A 9,628-nucleotide genomic window follows, 5' to 3' on the forward strand; every position below is an offset into this window, starting at 1 on the left:
CTGTAGCAGGCCACACACACACCATGAGAGGTGAAGACTCCTGTAGCAGGCCACAAACACACACACACACACACACACACCATGAGAGGTGAAGGCTCCTGTAGCAGGCCACACACACCATAAGAGGTGAAGGCTCCTGTAGCAGGCCATCACACCATGAGAGGTGAAGGCTCCTGTAGCAGGCCACACACACACACACACACACACACTATGAGAGGTGAAGACTCCTGTAGCAGGCCACACACACACCATGAGAGGTGAAGACTCCTGTAGCAGGCCACACACACACACACACACACCATGAGAGGTGAAGACTCCTGTAGCAGGCCACACACACCCATGAGAGGTGAAGGCTCCTGTAGCAGGCCACACACACCCATGAGAGGTGAAGGCTCCTGTAGCAGGCCACACACACCCATGAGAGGTGAAGACTCCTGTAGCAGGCCACACACACACACACCATGAGAGGTGAAGGCTCCTGTAGCAGGCCACACACACCCATGAGAGGTGAAGACTCCTGTAGCAGGCCACACACACACACACACACACACACACACACACACACACCATGAGAGGTGAAGACTCCTGTAGCAGGCCACACACACATTATGAGAGGTGAAGACTCCTGTAGCAGGCCACACACACACCATGAGAGGTGAAGGCTCCTGTAGCAGGCCACACACACACACACACCATGAGAGGTGAAGACTCCTGTAGCAGGCCACACACACACATGAGAGGTGAAGGCTCCTGTAGCAGGCCACACACACACACACACCATGAGAGGTGAAGACTCCTGTAGCAGGCCCCACACACACACACACCATGAGAGGTGAAGGCTCCTGTAGCAGGCCACACACACCATGAGAGGTGAAGACTCCTGTAGCAGGCCACACACACACACACCATGAGAGGTGAAGACTCCTGTAGCAGGCCACACACACACACACACCATGAGAGGTGAAGACTCCTGTAGCAGGCCACACACACACCATGAGAGGTGAAGGCTCCTGTAGCAGGCCACACACACACACACACCATGAGAGGTGAAGACTCCTGTAGCAGGCCCCACACACACCATGAGAGGTGAAGACTCCTGTAGCAGGCCACACACACCCATGAGAGGTGAAGGCTCCTGTAGCAGGCCACACACACACACACACCATGAGAGGTGAAGACTCCTGTAGCAGGCCCCACACACACACACACCATGAGAGGTGAAGGCTCCTGTAGCAGGCCACACACACCATGAGAGGTGAAGACTCCTGTAGCAGGCCACACACACACACACCATGAGAGGTGAAGACTCCTGTAGCAGGCCACACACACACACACACCATGAGAGGTGAAGACTCCTGTAGCAGGCCACACACACCATGAGAGGTGAAGACTCCTGTAGCAGGCCACACACACCCATGAGAGGTGAAGACTCCTGTAGCAGACCACACACACACACACCATGAGAGGTGAAGACTCCTGTAGCAGGCCACACACACCATGAGAGGTGAAGGCTCCTGTAGCAGGCCACACACACACACCATGAGCGGTGAAGACTCCTGTAGCAGGCCACACACACACACACACACACACACACCATGAGAGGTGAAGGCTCCTGTAGCAGGCCACACACACCATGAGAGGTGAAGGCTCCTGTAGCAGGCCACACACACCATGAGAGGTGAAGGCTCCTGTAGCAGGCCACACACACCATGAGAGGTGAAGGCTCCTGTAGCAGGCCACACACACACACACACACACACAAACACACACACACACACACACACTATGAGAGGTGAAGACTCCTGTAGCAGGCCACACACACCATGAGAGGTGAAGACTCCTGTAGCAGGCCACACACACACACACACACACCATGAGAGGTGAAGACTCCTGTAGCAGGCCACACACACACACACACACCATGAGAGGTGAAGACTCCTGAGGCAGGCCACACACACCATGAGAGGTGAAGGCTCCTGTAGCAGGCCACACACACACACCATGAGCGGTGAAGACTCCTGTAGCAGGCCACACACACACACACACACACACACACACACCATGAGAGGTGAAGGCTCCTGTAGCAGGCCACACACACCATGAGAGGTGAAGGCTCCTGTAGCAGGCCACACACACCATGAGAGGTGAAGGCTCCTGTAGCAGGCCACACACACCATGAGAGGTGAAGGCTCCTGTAGCAGGCCACACACACACACACACACACACACTATGAGAGGTGAAGACTCCTGTAGCAGGCCACACACACCATGAGAGGTGAAGACTCCTGTAGCAGGCCACACACACACACACACACCATGAGAGGTGAAGACTCCTGTAGCAGGCCACACACACACACACACACCATGAGAGGTGAAGACTCCTGAGGCAGGCCACACACACCATGAGAGGTGAAGACTCCTGTAGCAGGCCACACACACCCATGAGAGGTGAAGGCTCCTGTAGCAGGCCACACACACCCATGAGAGGTGAAGGCTCCTGTAGCAGGCCACACACACCCATGAGAGGTGAAGACTCCTGTAGCAGGCCACACACACACACACCATGAGAGGTAAAGGCTCCTGTAGCAGGCCACACACACCCATGAGAGGTGAAGACTCCTGTAGCAGGCCACACACACACACACACCATGAGAGGTGAAGACTCCTGTAGCAGGCCACACACACACCATGAGAGGTGAAGGCTCCTGTAGCAGGCCACACACACACACACCATGAGAGGTGAACACTCCTGTAGCAGGCCACACACACACCATAAGGGGTGAAGGCTCCTGTAGCAGGCGACACACACACACACACACCATGAGAGGTGAAGACTCCTGTAGCAGGCCCCACACACACACACACCATGAGAGGTGAAGGCTCCTGTAGCAGGCCACACACACCATGGGAGGTGAAGGCTCCTGTAGCAGGCCACACACACCCATGAGAGGTGAAGACTCTTGTAGCAGGCCACACACACCATGAGAGGTGAAGACTCCTGTAGCAGGCCCCACACACACACACACACACCATGAGAGGTGAAGACTCATGTAGCAGGCCACACACACCATGAGAGGTGAAGGCTCCTGTAGCAAGCCACACACACCATGAGAGGTGAAGGCTCCTGTAGCAGGCCACACACACACCATGAGAGGTGAAGGCTCCTGTAGCAGGCCACACACACACACCCATGAGAGGTGAAGACTCCTGTAGCAGGCCCCACACACCATGAGAGGTGAAGACTCCTGTAGCAGGCCCCACACACACACACACCATGAGAGGTGAAGACTCCTGGAGCAGGCCCCACACACACACACACCATGAGAGGTGAAGACTCCTGTAGCAGGCCACACACACCATGAGAGGTGAAGACTCCTGTAGCAGGCCACACACACACACACGCCATGAGAGGTGAAGACTCCTGTAGCAGGCCACACACACCATGAGAGGTGAAGACTCCTGTAGCAGGCCACACACACACACACACACACTATGAGAGGTGATGACTCCTGTAGCAGGCCACACACACACACACACTATGAGAGGTGAAGACTCCTGTAGCAGGCCACACACACCATGAGAGGTGAAGACTCCTGTAGCAGGCCACACACACACACACACCATGAGAGGTGAAGACTCCTGTAGCAGGCCACACACACCCATGAGAGGTGAAGGCTCCTGTAGCAGGCCACACACACCCATGAGAGGTGAAGGCTCCTGTAGCAGGCCACACACACCCATGAGAGGTGAAGACTCCTGTAGCAGGCCACACACACACACACCATGAGAGGTGAAGGCTCCTGTAGCAGGCCACACACACCCATGAGAGGTGAAGACTCCTGTAGCAGGCCACACACACACACACCATGAGAGGTGAAGGCTCCTGTAGCAGGCCACACACACCCATGAGAGGTGAAGACTCCTGTAGCAGGCCACACACACACACACACCATGAGAGGTGAAGACTCCTGTAGCAGGCCACACACACACCACGAGAGGTGAAGGCTCCTGTAGCAGGCCACACACACTATGAGAGGTGAAGACTCCTGTAGCAGGCCACACACACACCATGAGAGGTGAAGACTCCTGTAGCAGGCCACACACACCCATGAGAGGTGAAGGCTCCTGTAGCAGGCCACACACACCCATGAGAGGTGAAGACTCCTGTAGCAGGGCACACACACCCATGAGAGGTGAAGACTCCTGTAGCAGGCCACACACACCATGAGAGGTGAAGGCTCCTGTAGCAGGCCCCACACACACCATGAGAGGTGAAGACTCCTGTAGCAGGCCACACACACCCATGAGAGGTGAAGACTCCTGTAGCAGGCCACACACACCATGAGAGGTGAAGACTCCTGTAGCAGGCCACACACACACACACACACCCATGAGAGGTGAAGGCTCCTGTAGCAGGCCACACACACCCATGAGAGGTGAAGACTCCTGTAGCAGGCCACACACACCCATGAGAGGTGAAGACTCCTGTAGCAGGCCACACACACCATGAGAGGTGAAGACTTCTGTAGCAGGCCACACACACACACCATGAGAGGTGAAGACTCCTGTAGTAGGCCACACACACCCATGAGAGGTGAAGGCTCCTGTAGCAGGCCCCACACACACACACACACACCATGAGAGGTGAAGGCTCCTGTAGCAGGCCACACACACCCATGAGAGGTGAAGACTCCTGTAGCAGGCCACACACACCATGAGAGGTGAAGACTCCTGTAGCAGACCACACACACACACACACACACACACACACACACACACACACACCGTGAGAGGTGAAGGCTCCTGTAGCAGGCCACACACACACACACACACACACACCGTGAGAGGTGAAGGCTCCTGTAGCAGGCCACACACACACCATGAGAGGTGGAAGCTCCTGTAGCAGGCCACACACACCATGAGAGGTGAAGACTCCTGTAGCAGGCCACACACACACACACACACACCATGAGAGGTTAAGGCTCCTGTAGCAGGCCACACACACCATGAGAGGTGGAGGCTCCTGTAGCAGGCCACACACACACACACACACACACACACACACACACCATGAGAGGTGAAGGCTCCTGTAGCAGGCCACACACACACCATGAGAGGTGGAGGCTCCTGTAGCAGGCCACACACACACACACACACACACACACACCATGAGAGGTGAAGGCTCCTGTAGCAGGCCACACACACACACACACACACACACCATGAGAGGTGAAGGCTCCTGTAGCAGGCCACACACACACCATGAGAGGTGAAGACTCCTGTAGCAGGCCACACACACACACACACCATGAGAGGTGAAGACTCCTGTAGCAGGCCACACACACCCATGAGAGGTGAAGGCTCCTGTAGCAGGCCACACACACACCATGAGAGGTGAAGGCTCCTGTAGCAGGCCACACACACCATGAGAGGTGAAGGCTCCTGTAGCAGGCCACACACACACCATGAGAGGTGAAGACTCCTGTAGCAGGCCACACACACCATGAGAGTTGAAGGCTCCTGTAGCAGGCCACACACACCATGAGAGGTGAAGGCTCCTGTAGCAGGCCACACACACCATGAGCGGTGAAGGCTCCTGTAGCAGGCCACACACACCATGAGAGGTGAAGGCTCCTGTAGCAGGCCACACACACCATGAGAGGTGAAGGCTCCTGTAGCAGGCCACACACACCATGAGAGGTGAAGGCTCCTGTAGCAGGCCACACACACAATGAGAGGTGCAGGAGAGAGAGAGGGGGGAGAAGAGAGGGAGGTGATGGTCAGCTGGGAACTAACTGGCCTGGCCCCTGACTAAGCTCACAGGTGTAACATAAACTCCAGACAAGCCTGGCGGATGGCCTCGTTGCATCTGGTGTGTGTTCACGACCCTCTCACCCCGTCAGCGGCCCTTGCTCGCTCTGCAGTTTTAATCAAGAGAGTTGCGCACCCTCTGCAAGATTGCAGGGGCTATAAAACTCGTTGCACGGGGGGGGGGGAGAAGGGGAGGGGGGAGGAAGAGTGGCCAGGTTGAGGTGCAGGAGTATGGCATACCTGCCGCCTCCTAAGGCCGTTCAAGAGCCCTTGTGCAACTACTGATCATGCAAGAGATAGAATGCGAGTCAACGACCAGTTTTTGTTAAGAGCCAGACTTGGGCAGCAGGGTGGGCATGCGGGTAAGAAGGGCAGCGAGGGGCTGGCGGCGTGCCCAGGAAGAGTCTGTGTTGACCGGAGCCGTTGAGAGGGGTGAGGGGGGTGTGAGGGGGAGGGTTGAGGGGTGAGGGTGAGGGAGGGGTGTAATCCTCACCAGTCCTGCCTCCTTTATCATCATCTCCAGCTCCACTACACGCTCCAGGAATGTCCCTCAGGCCCACATTGTTGCCGCCTTGGCTCCTGCTGGCCCCGGAAGTGTAGTGGGCTGGCTAGCTGAGTGGGCTGCGTCCCTCCACCCCTGCTTCTCTACCCTCCTGGTTATGTCCAGCCGCCATTAACTTGCATGTGTGAATAACAGCAATTGCTTTTCATGTCTTAAGAGCGTGAGGACACGCCCCTAAAGGCGTGAGGACACGCCCCTAAAGGCGTGAGGACACGCCCCTAGAGGCGTGAGGACACGCCCCTAGAGGCGTGAGGTGTTCTCCCATCCAGGAGTCCTCAGGCGCCTCGTGGCGACCAGTTGAGTGCTAACGACTAACCTCCAACTGTCAGTAATTCCTTTAAACCAGTTTGACGACCACACCGATCTGTCAGTTGTTGTACCAGCCTGGCCGCCCTACTCCACCACCAGCCTGGCCGCCCTACTCCACCACCAGCCTGGCCGCCCTACTCCACCACCAGCCTGGCCGCCCTACTCCACCACCAGCCTGGCCGCCCTACTCCACCACCAGCCTGGCCGCCCTACTCCACCACCAGCCTGGCCGCCCTACTCCACCACCAGCCTGGCCGCCCTACTCCACCACCAGCCTGGCCGCCCTACTCCACCACCAGCCTGGCCGCCCTACTCCACCACCAGCCTGGCCGCCCTACTCTCCCACCAGCCTGGCCGCCCTACTCCACCACCAGCCTGGCCGCCCTACTCCACCACCAGCCTGGCCGCCCTACTCCACCACCAGCCTGGCCGCCCTACTCCACCACCAGCCTGGCCGCCCTACTCCACCACCAGCCTGGCCGCCCTACTCCACCACCAGCCTGGCCGCCCTACTCCACCACCAGCCTGGCCGCCCTACTCCACCACCAGCCTGGCCGCCCTACTCCACCACCAGCCTGGCCGCCCTACTCCACCACCAGCCTGGCCGCCCTACTCCACCACCAGCCTGGCCACCCTACTCCACCACCAGCCTGGCCGCCCTACTCCACCACCAGCCTGGCCACCCTACTCCACCACCAGCCTGGCCACCCTACTCCACCACCAGCCTGGCCGCCCTACTCCACCACCAGCCTGGCCGCCCTACTCCACCACCAGCCTGGCCACCCTACTCCACCACCAGCCTGGCCGCCCTACTCCACCACCAGCCTGGCCGCCCTACTCCACCACCAGCCTGGCCGCCCTACTCCACCACCAGCCTGGCCGCCCTACTCCACCACCAGCCTGGCCGCCCTACTCCACCACCAGCCTGGCCGCCCTACTCCACCACCAGCCTGGCCACCCTACTCCACCACCAGCCTGGCCGCCCTACTCCACCACCAGCCTGGCCGCCCTACTCCACCACCAGCCTGGCCACCCTACTCCACCACCAGCCTGGCCGCCCTACTCCACCACCAGCCTGGCCGCCCTACTCCACCACCAGCCTGGCCACCCTACTCCACCACCAGCCTGGCCGCCCTACTCCACCACCAGCCTGGCCGCCCTACTCCACCACCAGCCTGGCCGCCCTACTCCACCACCAGCCTGGCCACCCTACTCCACCACCAGCCTGGCCACCCTACTCCACCACCAGCCTGGCCGCCCTACTCCACCACCAGCCCTGGCCACCCTACTCCACCACCAGCCTGGCCGCCCTACTCCACCACCAGCCTGGCCGCCCTACTCCACCACCAGCCTGGCCACCCTACTCCACCACCAGCCTGGCCGCCCTACTCCACCACCAGCCTGGCCGCCCTACTCCACCACCAGCCTGGCCACCCTACTCCACCACCAGCTTGGCCGCCCTACTCCACCATCAGCCTGGCCGCCCTACTCCACCACCAGCCTGGCCGCCCTACTCCACCACCAGCCTGGCCGCCCTACTCCACCACCAGCCTGGCCGCCTACTCCACCACCAGCCTGGCCGCCCTACTCCACCACCAGCCTGGCCACCCTACTCCACCACCAGCCTGGCCACCCTACTCCACCACCAGCCTGGCCGCCCTACTCCACCACCAGCCTGGCCGCCCTACTCCACCACCAGCCTGGCCGCCCTACTCCACCACCAGCCTGGCCGCCCTACTCCACCACCAGCCTGGCCGCCCTACTCCACCACCAGCCTGGCCGCCCTACTCCACCACCAGCCTGGCCGCCCTACTCCACCACCAGCCTGGCCACCCTACTCCACCACCAGCCTGGCCGCCCTACTCCACCACCAGCCTGGCCGCCCTTCTCCACCACCAGCCTGGCCGCCCTACTCCACCACCAGCCTGGCCACCCTACTCCACCACCAGCCTGGCCGCCCTACTCCACCACCAGCCTGGCCGCCCTACTCCACCACCAGCCTGGCCGCCCTACTCCACCACCAGCCTGGCCGCCCTACTCCACCACCAGCCTGGCCGGGTACTAGGCTTTGTTAGTTTCAAGTGCTGTTTACACCTCCCAGAGAAGGGCGTCATACCCCTGGGGGAGGGGGGTGAGGGGGGCGCCCTGAGAGGGTCAACATCCTTATACGAGTGTCAGGGGGGAGGGGGGGGGTCACTCAGCGGGGGGGGGGATATATGGATATAGAAACCTTACCGGAAACAAAGGTTGTTTGGGTAACTGGGCGAACAGGTGTTGGGGATAATATGTGCTCCCCCGCAGGTGTTGGGAACACGTGTGGCGTGGCGTGACGCAGGTAATTGGTATCTGGTGCTATACAGTGTGTTTGTGTTGTGGTTGTTGTGGTTGTTGTTGTGGTTGTTGTTGTGGTTGTTTAGGCAACCACAACAACACCCTCCACCCTGCCGCGGTGGAGGGTGTCGTGTGGACGGGTCCGTCACCCGTCTCTCTCCTGTCACTCTCACACACACACAGAAGACAGAAGGGCTAGGGAAGACATGATCACAACATACAAAATGCTCAGGGGGGAATTGACAGGGTAGACAAGGATGGATTATTTAACACGGGTGGTACACGCACAAGGGGACACAGGTGGAAGCTGAGTACCCAAGTGAGTATTCAGAGACGTTAGAAAGAACTTTTTCAGTGTCAGAGTAGTTAACAGATGGAATGCACTAGGAAGTGATGTGGTGGAGGCTGACTCCATACACAGTTTCAAATGTAGATATGATAGAGCCCAGTAGGCTCGGGAATCTGTACACCAGTTGATTGACAGTTGAGAGGCGGGACCAAAGAGCCAGAGCTCAACCCCCGCAAACACAACTAGGTGAGTACAGTTAGGTGAATTAGGTGACTACACACACACACACACACACACACACACACACACACACACACACACACACAC

This window comes from Procambarus clarkii, chromosome 63, assembly GCF_040958095.1.
Source record: "Procambarus clarkii isolate CNS0578487 chromosome 63, FALCON_Pclarkii_2.0, whole genome shotgun sequence".
In the NCBI taxonomy this organism is placed as follows: domain Eukaryota; kingdom Metazoa; phylum Arthropoda; class Malacostraca; order Decapoda; family Cambaridae; genus Procambarus; species Procambarus clarkii.